Consider the following 14846-nt stretch of genomic DNA (forward strand, 5'->3'; position numbering starts at 1 on the left):
TTTGATCCTTCCTGTGTGGTTCAATATTTCGCCCATAGAATCCTTCAAAATTGCAAGTCAAACCTTGAATTTTTCTTCACTTCTTTCAGCTTGAGAAATACTGAAGGTGTTCTTCCCTTTTGGCTTTCTAACTCCAGGTCTTTGCACATTTCATTATAATACTTTACTTAGTGTTATGATTGAATTGTGTCCCCCCAAAATGCGTGTCAACTTGGCTAGGCCATGATTCCTAGTATTTTGTGATTGTCTACCATTTTGACCTCTGATATGATTTTCCTGTGTGTTGAAAATCCTACCTCTCTGATGTTGATGAGGCAGGATTAGAGGCAGTTATGTTAATAAGGCAGGACTCTATCTACAAGATTAGGTTGTGTCTTAAGCAAATCTTTTTTGAAATATAAAAGAGAGAAGTGAGCAGAGAGACATGGTGACTTCATACCACCAAGAAACCAGTGCCAGGAGAAGAACGCAAACCTTGGACCTGGGGTCCCTGTGCTGTGAAGCAACTAGTCCAAGGGAAGATTGATGATAAGGAGTGTCTTCCAGAGCTGACAGACAGAGAAAGACTTCCCCTGGAGGTAACTCCCTGAATTCAGACTCCTAGCTTCCTAGACTGTGAGAGAATAAGTTTCGCTTTGTTAAAGCCACCCACTTGTGGTATTTGTTATAGCAGCACTACTTAACTAAGACAATTAGTCTTCTCGAGTCGTCCTTTCAAATTTTCTCTTCAACTCTTTTACTTTTCTTCCAATCGCTTTAGCTACACTGCATTCAAGATCAAGTTTCAGAGTGTCTTCTGACTTCCATTTTGGTCTTTTCTTTCTTTCCTACCTTTTTAATGATCTTTTGCTTTCTTCATGCATGATGTTCTTAATGTCATCACACAACTCTTCTAGTCTTCGGTCATTAGCATTCAATGAGTCAAATCTACTCTTGAGATGGTCTCCAAATTCAGGTTGTATATACTCAAGGTTGTGTTTTGGCTCTCAGGGACTTGTTTTAATTTTCTTCAGCTTCAACTTGGACTTGCATATGAAGAATTGCGGTCTGTTCTGCAGTCGACCCATGGCATTCTTCTGACTGATGATATTGAGCTTCTCCTTCATCTCTTTCCACAGATGCAGCCTCTTTGAATTCTGTGTATTCCATCTGATGAAGTCCAAATGTAGTGTCATTTATGCTGTTGAAAAAAAGTATTTGCAATGAATAAGTCGTTGGTCTTACAAAATTCTATCATATGTGATTTCTGACATCGTTTTTATCATCAAGGCCATATTTTTCAACTACTGATCATTCATCTTTGTTTCCAGTTTTTATATTCCAATCACCAGAAGTTATGAATGCATTGTGGTTACATGTTTGATCAATTTTAGATTACAGAAATTGGTAAAAATCTTCAGTTTCTTCATCTTTGTCATTAGTGGTTGGTGCATATATTTGAATATTAGTATTAACTGGTCTTACTTGTATGCATACAGATATTATCCTATCACTGACAGGATATATCTCTATTTGAGTGAAAGTTTACAGTTTTAGTTAGTTTCTCATACAAAAATTTATGCACACATTGTTATGTGACCCTAGTTTCTCTCCTTATAATGTGACAGCTTACTCCTCCTTTCTGCCCTGGATTTCCCGTGTCCATTCAACCAGCTTCTGCCCCTTTTTGTCTTCTCATCTCTCCTCCGGACAGGAGCTACCCATTTAGTCTCATGTTGTACTTGACCTAAGAAGTACTCTCGTCACCAGTATCATTTTATGTCTTATGTCTTATGTTGTTAGGTGCCATCCAGTCAGTTCCAACTCATAGCAACACTATGTACAACAGAACGAAACACTGCCCGGTCCTGCACCATGCTTACAATAGTTGCTATGCTTGAGCCCATTGTTGCAACCACAGTGTTAACCTATCTCGTTGAGGGTCTTCCTCTTTTCCATTGACCCTATACTTTACCAAGCATAATCTCCTTCTCCAGAAACTGATCTCTCCCGACAACATGTCCAAAGTTTGTAAGATGTAGACTCACCATCCTTGCTTCTAAGGAGCATTCTGGTTGTACTTCTTCTAAGACAGATTTGATCATTCTTTTGGCAGTCCATGGTATATTCAATATTCTTTGACAACACCTCAATCCAAAGGCATCAACTTTTCTTCGGTCTTCCTTATACATTGTCCAGGTTTCAAATGCATATGATGAGATTGAAAATACCATGGCTTGGGTCAGGTGTACCTTAGTCTTCAAGGCGACATCTTTGCTTTTCAACACATAAAAGAGGTCATTTGCAGCAGATTATGTCTTACAGTCCAGTCTAATCTTTGTCTGAAGAGTTGGCTTTGGGAATGGTTTCAATTCTGGGCTAATAGAGAGTCCAGGAGCCATGTCTTCTGGGGTCCCTTCAGTCTCAGTCAGACCATTAAGTCTGGTCTTTCTACTAGAATTTGAGTTCTGCAGCCCATGTTTCTCTTGCTCAAACAGGTACTCTCTGTTGTGTTCCCTGCCGGGCGGTCATTGGTAGTACCTGGGCACCATCTAGTTCTTCTGGTCTCTGGCTGATGGAGTCTCTGGTTTATGTGGCCATTTTTGTCTCTTAGGCTCATATTTTCCTTGTGTCTTTGGTGTTCTTCATTCTCCTTTGCTCCTGGTGGGTTGGGACCAATTGATGCATCTTAGATGGCCGCTCGCTCGCTTTTAAGACCTCAGATGCCACTCACCAAAGTGAGATGCAGAACATTCTCTTAGTAAAATTCGTTATGCCAGTCGACCTAGAAATCCCCTGAAATCATGGTCCCCAGGCCCCTGCCTCTGCTATTCTGTCCCGTGAAGTACATGGTTGTATTCAGGAAACTTCTTAGCTTTTGGTTTAGTCCAGTTCTGTCTTTCCCTGTCTTCACCAAAAGAGTAAAAAGACCACATACAGATTGGGAAAAAAATTTCAGCTACAACATCTCTAACCAGAGCCTGCTCTCTAAAATCTACATGTTTCTGCTAAAACTCAACCACAAAAAGACAAACAACCCAATTAAAAATTGGGCAAAGGATATGAACAGGCACTTCACTAAAGAATACATTCAGGCTGCTAACAGATACATGAGGAAATGCTCTCTATCACTAGCCATTAGAGAAATGCAAATTAAAACTACAATGAGATTCCATCTCACTCCAACAAGGCTGGTATTAATCCAAAAAACACAAAATAATAAATGTTGGAGAGATTGTGGAGAGAGTGGAACACTTATACACTGCTGGTGGGAATGTAAAATGGTACAACCACTTTGGAAATCGATTTGGTGCTTCCTTAAAAAATGAGAACTAGAAAAAAAAAGTTGCTTCCAAGCTCCGGTGTGAGCCAAGATCCATCTGACAGCAGAAATGATATCCCTCGTTCCATGTCCCCTGTTGAATCCAGCTTGAACTTCTGCAGTTCCCTATCGATGTACTGCTATAATCACTTTTGAATGATCTTCAGCAAGATGTTACTTGTCCCAGGTATGACGCAGGGAGAACTAGTCCAGTGTAGGCACCTGGGGACCTAGGATGACCATGTTGCACTTCTGTAAATCACAGGACTCAGTGGTCATTGAGGATGTGGCTGTGGAGTTTACCCAGGAAGAGTGGGCCCTGATGGATCTTGTGCAGAGGAAACTGTACAAAGATGTGATGATGGAAACCTTCAGAAACCTGGCCTCAGTAGTGATGGAGAGAAGTTATCCAGTGAATATCTAATAGTGGAATTCGTGAAGAGTGACACCTCGTCCTCCATCTTAGGAGATATCTGCAGATTGCATGGCATTGACGATGACTATAAAAATCAGGGGAGACGTATGAGAAAGCCTATGGTAAAGAACCTCCTTGAAAGTAATGAAGAAAATCAAGGAGGAAAAACCTTCAGACGGATTTCAAATCTTACTGTGTTCAAAAGAACCCCTACTGTTGTAAATTCTTCTGAATGCCATGAATCCTTCATCAACCACTCATCACTTAAGCATCATATCAGATCTCCCTCTGGTTGTAATATTTATCAATACAAGAAATGTAGAGAAGCCTTCAGTTGTCCCTGTGACCTAAGCAGTCCTGTAAGAACCCTTATTGAAGAGAAACCCTATAAATGTAAGGTGACAGCACCCCTTGGAGAGAAACCCTATGAATGTAACCAACATAAGAAAGATTTCTGTAGTTTCTCATCTTTTCAAACGCATGTGAGAGGTTGTAAGCATAAATGTAAAGAATGTTGGAAAACCTATCCCTCATCACACCTTTTACATAAAAAATTTCGTAACGGAGAAATGCCTTATGAATGGAAAGAATGTGGCAAAGTCATCAGTCATTCCTCATCCCTCGTTATACATATAGGAACTCACAATGGAGAGAGGCTTTACAAATGTAAGGAATGTGAGAAAGCTTTTAGCAAGTCCTCAGCACTAACTTCACATATAAGAGTTCACACTGGAGAGAAGCCTTATGAATGTAAGGAATGTGGAAAAGCCTTTAGTCATTCCTCAACCCTTGCTACTCATATAAGAGTTCACACTGGAGAGAAGCCTTATGGATGTAAGGAATGTGGGAAAGCCTTTAGTAGTTATAAACACAAGCTTAGAGAATTTGCAAAAACCAACCAAAGCTACAAGAAATACTAAAGGAAATTGTTTGGTCAGAAAACCAATAATATCAGATACCAACACAACACAAGGTCACAGAACAGAACATCCTGATATCAACTCAAATAGGGAAATCACAAAAACAAATTAAGATTAATTAAAAAAAGTGCTCAAAACAGGGAATCATTGAAGTCAATATGTAAAAGATCACAATAATCAAAAAGAGGACTAAATACAGGTGGCATAGAACTGCCATATGGAGAGGGATACAAGGCGATATAGGACAATAGAAGTTAGGCTTTTACTTAGAAAAATAGGGGTAAATATTAAGGTAACCACAAAGAGGTATAACAATTCCATAACTCAAAATAAAAGCCAAGAAAAACATAACGACTCAACAAACATAAAGTCAAATACTATGAAAATGAGGATCTGACAATTTACAAAGAAAAACATCTCAGCACAAAAAAGTAAGTGGAAAAATGAAATTGTCAACAACACACATAAAAAGGCATCAAAATGACAACACTTACTTGTCTATAATTATGCTGAATGTAAATGGACTAAATGCACCAATAAAGAGACAGAGAGTCTCCGACTGGGTAAAGACACACGATCCGTCTATACGCTGCCTACAAGAGACGCGCCTTAGACTTAGAGACACAAACTAAAACTCAAAGGATGGAAAAAAATATATGAAGCAAACAATAAGCAAAAAAGAAGAGTAGCAATATTAATTTCTGACAAAATAGACTTTAAAGTTAAATCCACCACAAAGGATAAAGAAGGACACTACATAATGATAAAAGGGACAATTGATCAGGAAGACATAACCATATTAAATATTTATGCACCCAATGACAGGGCTGCAAGATACATAAATCAAATTTTAACAGAACTGAAAAGTGAGATAGACACCTCCACAATTATAGTAGGAGACTTCAACACACCACTTTCGGAGAAGAACAGGACATCCAGTAAGAAGCTCAATAGAGACATGGAAGACCTAATTACAACAATCAACCAACTTGACCTCATTGACTTATACAGAACTCTCCACCCAACTGCTGCAAAGTATACTTTTTTTTTTCTAGCGCACATGGAACATTCTCTAGAATAGACCACATATTAGGTCATAAAACAAACCTTTGCAGAATCCAAAACATCGAAATATTACAAAGCATCTTCTTACACCACAAGGCAATAAAAGTAGAAATCAATAACAGAAAAACTAGGGAAAAGAATTCAAATACTTGGAAAATGAACAATACCCTCCTGAAAAAAGACTGGGTCATAGACGACATTAAGGAGGGAATAAGGAAATTCATAGAATGTAACAAGAATGAAAATACTTCCTATCAAAACCTCTGGGACACAGCAAAAGCAGTGCTCAGAGGCCAATTTATATCAATAAATGCACACATACAAAAAGAAGAAAGAGCCAAAATCAGAAAACTGTCCCTACAACTTGAACAAATAGAAAGTGAGCAACAAAAGAATCCATCAGGCACCCGAAGAAAACAAATAATAAAAATTAGAGCTGAACTAAATGAATTAGAGAACAGAAAAACAATTGAAAGAATTAACAAAGCCAAAAGCTGGTTCTTTGAAAAAATTACCAAAATCGATGAACCATTGGCTAGACTGACTAAAGAAATACAGGAAAGGAATCAAATAACCGGAATAAGAAACGAGAAGAGCCACATCACAACAGACCCAACTGAAATTAAAAGAATCATATCAGATTATTACCAAAAATTGTACTCTAACAAATTTGAAAACCTAGAAGAAATGGATGAATTCCTGGAAAAACACTACCTACCTAAACTAACACAATCAGAAGTAGAACAACTAAATAGACCAATAAGAAAAAAAGAGATTGAAAGGGTAATCAAAAAACTCCCAACAAAAAAATAACCCTGGCCCGGATGGCTATACTGCAGAGTTCTACCAAACTTTCAGAGAAGAGATAACACCACTACTACTAAAGGTATTTCAAAGCATAGAAAATGACGGAATACTACCCAACTCATTCTATGAAGCCACCATCTCCCTGATACCAAAACCAGGTAAAGACACCACAAAAAAAGAAAATTACAGACCTATATCCCTCATGAACATAGATGCAAAAATCCTCAACAAAACTCTACCCAATAGAATTCAACAACATATCAAAAAAATAATTCACCATGACCAAGTGGGATTTATACCAGGTATGCAAGGCTTTTATGCAAGGCTGGTTTAATATTAGAAAAACCATTAATGTAATCCACCATATAAATAAAACAAAAGACAAAAACCACATTGTCTTATCAATTGATGCAGAAAAGGCATTTCACAAAGTCCAACACACATTTATGATAAAAACTCTTACCAAAATAGGAATTGAAGGAAAATTCCTCAACATAATAAAGGGCATCTATGCAAAGCCAACAGCCAACATCACTCTAAATGGAGAGAACCTGAAAGCATTTCCCTTGAGAACGGGAACCAGACAAGGATGCCCTTTATCACCGCTCTTATTCAACATTGTGCTAGAAGTCCTAGGCAGAGCAATTAGCCTAGACAAAGAAATAAAGGGCATCCGGATTGGCAAAGAGGAAGTAAAATTATCTCTATTTGCAGATGACATGATCTTATACACAGAAAACCCCAAGGAATCCTCCAGAAAACTACTGAAACTGATAGAAGAGTTTGGCAGAGTCTCAGGTTATAAGATAAACATACAAAGATCACTTGGATTCCTCTACATCAACAAAAAGAACATCGAAGAGGAAATAACCAAATCACTACCATTCACAGTAGCCCCCAAGAAGATAAAATACTTAGGAATAAATCTTACCAAGGATGTAAAAGACCTACACAAAGAAAACTACAAAGCTCTACTACAAGAAATTAAAAAGGACATACTTAAGTGGAAAAACATACCTTGCTCATGGAAAGGAAGACTTAACATAGTAAAAATGTCTATTCTACCAAAAGCCATCTATATATACAATGCACTTCCGATCCAAATTCCAATGTCATTTTTTAAGGTGATAGAGAAACAAATCACCAACTTCATATGGAAGGGAAAGAAGCCTCGGAGAAGCAAAGCATTACTGAAAAAGAAGAAAGTGGAAGGCCTCACTCTACCTGATTTCAGAACCTATTATACAGCCACAGTAGTCAAAACAGCCTGGTACTGGTACAACAGCAGACACATAGACCAGTGGAACAGAATTAAGAACCCAGATATAAATCCATCCACATATGAGCAGCTGATATTTGACAAAGGCCCAGTGTCAGTTAATTGGGGAAAAGATAATCTTTTTAACAAATGGTGCTGTCATAACTGGATATCCATTTGTAAAAAAAATGAAACAGGACCCATACCTCACACCATGCACAAAAACTAACTCCAAGTGGATCAAAGACCTAAACATAAAGACTAAAACGATAAAGATCATGGAAGAAAAAATAGGGACAACCTTAGGAGTCCTAATACAAGGCATAAACAGAATACAAAACACTACCAAAAATGATGAAGAGAAACCAGATAACTGGGAACTCCTAAAAATCAAACACCTATGCTCATCTAAAGACTTCACCAAAAGAGTAAAAAGACCACCTACAGACTGGGAAAGAATTTTCAGCTATGACATCTCCGACCAGCGCCTGATCTCTGAAATCTATATGATTCTGTCAAAACTCAACCACAAAAAGACAAACAACCCAATCGAGAAGTGGGCAAAGGATATGAACACACACTTCACTAAAAAAGATATTCAGGCAGCTAACAGATACATGAGAAAATGCTCTCGATCATTAGCCATTAGAGAAATGCAAATTAAAACTACGATGAGATTCCATCTCACTCCAACAAGGCTGCCATTCATCCAAAAAAACACGAAATAATAAATGTTGGAGAGGCTGCAGAGAGATTGGAACTCTCATACACTGCTGGTGGGAATGTAAAATGGTACAACCACTTTGGAAATCTATCTGGCGTTTTCTTAAACAGTTAGAAATAGAACTACCATACAACCCAGAAATCCCACTCCTTGGAATATACCCTAGAGAAATAAGAGCCTTCACACAAACAGATATATGCACACCCATGTTTATCGCAGCTCTGTTTACAAAAGCAAAAAGCTGGAAGCAACCAAGGTGTCCATCAACGGATGAATGGTTAAATAAATTGTGGTATATTCACACAATGGAATACATGCATCGATAAAGAACAGTGAGGAATCTGTGAAACATTTCATAACATGGAGGAACCTGGAAGGCATTATGCTGAGCGAAATTAGTCAGAGGCAAAAGGACAAATATTGTATAAGACCACTATTATAAGATTTTGAGAAATAGTATAAACTGAGAAGAACACATACTTTTGTGGTTACGAGTCGGGGAGGGAGGGAGGGTGGGAGAGGGTTTTTTACTGATTAATTAGTAGCCAAGAACTGCTTTAGGTGAAGGGAAGGACAATACTCAATACATGGAAGTTCAGCTCAACTGGACTGGACCAAAAGCAAAGAAGTTTCCGGGATAAAATGAATGCTTCAAAGGTCAGCGGAACAATGGCGGGGGTTTGGGGACCATGGTTTAAGGGGACTTCTAAGTCAATTGGCAAAATAATTCTATTATGAAAATATTCTGCATCCCACTTTGAAATGTGGCGTCTGGGGTCTTAAATGCTAACAAGCGGCCATCTAAATGCATCAGTTGGTCTCAACCCACATGGAGCAAAGGTGAATGAAGAACACCAAAGACATAAGGTAATTATGAGCCCAAGAGTCAAATGGGCTACATAACTCAGAGACCACATGAGCCTGAGACCAGAAGAACTATACGGTGCTCGGCTACAACTGATGACTGCCTGACAGGGAACACAACAGAGAATCCCTGAAGGAGCAGGAGAGCAGTGGGATGCAGACCTCAAATTCTCATAAGGAGACCAGACTTAATGGTCTGACTGAGACTAGATGGACCCTGGAGATCATGGTCCCCAAACCTTCTGTTAGCCCAAAATAGGAGCCATTCCCAACACCAACTCTTCAGACAGGGATTGGACTGGACTATAAGATAGAGAATGATACTGGTGAGGAGTGCGCTTCTTGGATCAAGTAGACACATGAGATTATGTGTGCAGCTCCTTTCTGGAGGGAAGATGTGGAGGCCGAGGGGACAGGAGCTGGCTGAATGGACTCAGAAATACAGGGTGGAGAGAAGGCGTGTGCTGTCTCACTAGGGGGAGAACAACTAGGAGTATATAGCAAGGTGTTTATAAGGTTTTGTATGAGAGGCTGACTTGATTTGTAAACTTTCACTGAAAGCACAATAAAAATTTTAAAAAAATGACTCATCTATCTACAAGAAACATACCTTAGACCCAAAGACACATATAGGTTGAAAGTGAAAGGATAAAAAAAAAATTCTATGCAAACAGCAACCAAAAGAGAGCTGGGTTGGCTATATTATCAAACAGAATAGACTTTAAGTCAACATTTGTTATAAGGACCAAGAAGGTCATTAAATAATAAGAGTCAATTCATCAAGAAGATATAACAATTGTAAATAGATATGCATCCAAAGCCCAAAAATATGAGTTAAATAATGACAGAATTGAAGGGAGAGATACATATTTCTACAGTAATAGTTGGAATTTCAGTACAATACTTTCAATAAAGGACAGAACATTTCAAAAGAAGATCTATAAAGAAATAGAGTATTTGAACAACACTGTAAACCAACTAGACCTAACAAATATATATAGCACACTCCACCCAATAACAGCACAATACACTTTCTTTTCCAGTACATATGTATCACTTTCCAGGATAAACTATATGTATAGGGTCGTTATGAGTCTGGAAGTGACTGGAGGGTATCGGGTTTCTTTTTTTGGGTTTTTGGTCACAAAATAAGTCTCAATAAATTTTAAAAGATTTAAATCTTACTAAGTACCTTGTATGACCATAGTGGAATGAATCTAGAAATCAGTGAGAGAAAGAAAACTGGAGAATACACAAATATGTGAAAATTAGACAACACACTATTAAATATCCAATGAGTCAAAGAAGAAATCAAAATGAAAATCAGAATATAGTTAGAGATGGGTGAAAATGAAAGCACAATAGAAAATCAATTATTGTAATATACCACAATAATAGAACAAAGGGAAAGAACCACTTTATCATCCCAATTGATGCAAAAAAGGTATTTGACAAAATTCAACATATTTTAATAGTAAAAACGTGCCATAAAATAGAGAAAAAATGCAAATTTCTCAATATAATAAAGGGCATGTATAAAAACCCACAGCCAAGATTATACTCAATGGAAAGAAATTGAAAGCTTTTCCCCTAAGATCAGGAATAACATAAGGATGTCCACTTTCACCAGTGATTGTAATATTATACTGGAATTTCCAGCAAGAGCAATTAGGCAATAAAAAGAAACAAAAATGTATGCAAATCAGAAAGAAATAACTAAAACTATCTCTCTTCACAGATAACATGATCCTATGTGTAAAAATTCCCAAGTAATCCACAATAAAGCTAATAGAGCTAATAAATCAATTCGGTAAAGTCCTAGGGTAGAAGATCAACCCTCAAAAAGCAGTTGGTCCTTATACACCAGCTATGGACAATTCAAAAAAATAAAAAGAAAACAATTCCATTTACAATAGCATCTAAAACAATAAAATACCTAGGAATAAATTTAACCTGGGATGTGAATGATTTGTACACTAAAAATTATAAAACATTGCAGAAAGAAATTAAAGACTTAAATAAATAGAAAGATATCCCATGTTAATGGATTGGAACACATAATCTTGTTAAGATGTCAATATTACTCGAAGCTATCGATAGATTTAATGCAATCTCTATCAAAATGCCAACAACACTGTTTGCAGAAATAGAAAAGCCAATGCTTAAATTCATATGGAATTGCAAGGGTACCCAAACAGGCAAAGCAATCTTGGAAAAGAAGAACAAATGAGGAGGACTCATACTTGACAATTTCAAACCATACTATAAGGCTAGAGTAATCAAAACAATCTGGTACTGGTATAAAAACAGACATATATGCCAATGGAATAGAATTAAAATACCAGAAATAAACCCATAGATCCTTCTTATTTCCAGCAAAGGTGCTGAGTCCATTCAATGGGGAAAGAAGATTTTCTTCAATAAATTGTCCCTGGACAACTGGATCTCCACATGCCAAAGAATGAAGTTAGATCCATTACTCCTGCCATAACTCAAAATGGAACAATAACCTAAATGTAAAAACAAAAAGCATAAAACTTTTAGAACAAAACATAATAGTAAAACTTCAGGACCCAGTTTTGACAATGGACTCTAGGATATGACACCAAAAGCATGATCAAGAAATTGGATGTCATCAAAATTAAAAACTTTTGTGCATCAAAGGACTTTATCAAGAAAGTGAAGGCAATGTACAGAATGGGAGAAAATATTTAGAACTGTATATCTGATAAGATTTTAATATCCAGAATATATAAAGAACTCCTGCAAGTCAACAACAAAAAGACATACAATTATATTTTAAAAATGGGCAAAGGACTTGAGTAGACACTTCTCCAAAGAAGACATACAGATGGCCAATAAGCACATGAAACAATTCTCAATGTCAATAGCCATTAAGGAAATGCAAATCAAAACCACAATGAATTATCATATCACACCCACTAAGACAGCTATTACCAGAAAATGGAAAATAATAAGTGTTGACTAGGATGTGGAGAAATTGGAACCCTCATCCATTGCTGCTGGGAGTGTAAAATGGTGCAGAACAACAGTGTGATGGTTCCTCAAAAGGTTAAACATAGATTTACCACATGATGCAGCAATTCTGTTCCTAGGTATACACCCCAAAGAACTGAAAGTAGGGGCTCAAAAAGATACTTGTACACCAATTCTCATTGCAGCATTATTCACAATAGCCAAAAGGTAGAAACTACCCAAGTGTCCATCAACAGATGAATGGATAAACAAAAGATCATATATCCATAAAAAAAAATTTTAATACAAGGGGATATTATTCAGCCATTAAGAGAAATGAAGTTCTGATACATGATACAACATAAATGGACCTGGGAATGATTATGCTGATTGTAACAAGTCAAACACAAAAACACAAATATTGTATGATCTCATTTATCTGAAATATCTAGAATATGAAAGTGCTTAGAAAGCAAACTTCATTAGTGGTTACCAGGGAATGGAGGGAGGTGGAAATGAGGAATTACTGCTTAAAAAGTATTGTGTTTCTGTTAAGAGTGATAAAAAACCTTTTGGAAATGGGTGATGTTGTTGTTGTTAGGTGCCGTGAAGTTGGTTCTGACTCATAGTGACCGAATGTACAACAGAACAATACATTGCCTTGTCCTGGGCCGTCCTCACAATCGTTGTTATGCTTGAGCCCATTGTTCCAGCCACTGTGTCGATCCATCTCGTTGACAGTCTTCCTCTTTTTTGGAAATGAATAGTGGTGATGATTCCACAACATAGTGACTGTAATTAATGTCAAAGAATTGTGCAGTTAAATATGGTTAAAATGACAAATGTTTTGCTATATACATTTTACCACAATAGGGATTTTTGAAAAGATAAATGCCCGCAAACATTTCAATTAAGAGGCAGAGACATTCCAATCAAGTCAGCTTGAATAAAAATGCAAGATCCAATTACTTGCTGACAACAAGAAATCCACATTAAACTTTAAGACACAAATAGGTTAAACCTAAAAGAGTAGAAAAAGAAATACCATGATATAATTGATGGAAAGAAAGCTTCAAAAATAAAGAAAAAAAAGAAAGAAAGCCGGAGTAGCTATATGAAAATCAAAGTAGATGTCAAAGTAAAGAATATTCCCAGAGATAAAAAAGGTCAATTCATCATGAAGACATAATTATCCTTAAACATTTATATACCTAATAACAGCTTCAAAATACATCAAGCAAAAATTAATAGAACTGTAAGGAAAAATAATAAAATCCTGTTATAGTTGGTGATTTCTATACCACTCTCTTGATAATTTATAAACAAGTAGACATTAAATCAGTAAGGACATAGAACACTTAAACAATTTGTCAACCAACTTAATATAATTGATGTTTATAGAACACTCCACCCAACAAGAGCAGAATACATATTATTTGCAAGTGCACACAACACTTTTATGAACATACACCACATTCTTGGCCATAAAAAAGTCTCAATATATTTAAAAGGAGTCAAGGTATAAAAAGTATACTCTCTGGCCACAATGGAATTTAACTAAAAATTAATAACAAAAACTCTGGAAAATCCTGAAGTATTTGGAAAGTAAATAATACACTTTTAAATAATCCATGAATCAAAAATATTTCAAAAGGAAAACTACCAACTATTATGACTGAATTGTAATAAAGAAACAACATATCAAAACTTGTTGGGTGCTACAAAATCAGTTCCAAAATTTATAAATCAGTGTGAAATTTATAGCACTAAACACCGGTACTAGAAAATTAAAAACCTCAAATAAATTACCTGAGCTTTCTCCTTAAAAAAAAAAAAACTAGAAAAAAAAAGAACAAGTTAAATCCAAAATATGCAGAAAAAAGAAATCAAAAAGATCAGATAGGAATTCATTGAATAAGAAACATAAAATGATACAGAAATTTAAAGAAATCAAAAGATGGTTCTTTAAGAAGATCAATAAAAGTGATGAAATTCCAGCCAGACTGCTCATGACAGAAAGAGATAAGACACAAGTAACAAATATCAGGATTAAGAGAGGTGAGATCACTACAGATTCTACAGATATTATGAGAATAGTATAAAAAACTTTATACCAGTGATTCCAACAACTCAGATGAAATGGACAAGTTCCTTGAAAGACCCAAACTACGAAAGATCTCTCAAGAAGAAATAGATAACCGAAATAGCCCTAAATCTATTGAAGAAAATGAATTTGTAATTTAAAACCTTGCCCCAAACTCCAGGCCCATATGGCTTCATCGTTGAATTCAACTCAACATTTAAGGAAGAAGGCATACCAGTTCTACACAAACTCTTCTAGAAATTTGAAGGTGAAGGAATACTTTTTCCATCCCATGAGCCCGCATTATCCTAATACCAAAACTATACAAAGATATTACAAGAAAGAAAACCACAGATCAAAAATCCTCATAAGTATAGACGTAAAAAGTCTAAACAAAATTGTATTTGATACAATACAACAGAATACTAAAAGA

The 14846-nt window shown here is 36.4% G+C and overlaps 1 long non-coding RNA gene across 1 annotated transcript in view; it reads right to left on the reverse strand.

Moving 5' to 3' along the window:
• Positions 1–12864: 12864 nt before the first annotated feature.
• Positions 12865–14846, reverse strand: part of LOC126069062 (uncharacterized) — a 66710-nt gene continuing 64728 nt past the window's right edge. Inside the window, exon 3 of the long non-coding RNA XR_007515835.1 lies at positions 12865–13122. This is a non-coding gene — a long non-coding RNA (uncharacterized LOC126069062). The remainder of the gene's footprint in view (positions 13123–14846) is intronic.

Source organism: Elephas maximus, chromosome X (genome assembly GCF_024166365.1).
Source record: "Elephas maximus indicus isolate mEleMax1 chromosome X, mEleMax1 primary haplotype, whole genome shotgun sequence".
NCBI lineage: Eukaryota > Metazoa > Chordata > Mammalia > Proboscidea > Elephantidae > Elephas > Elephas maximus.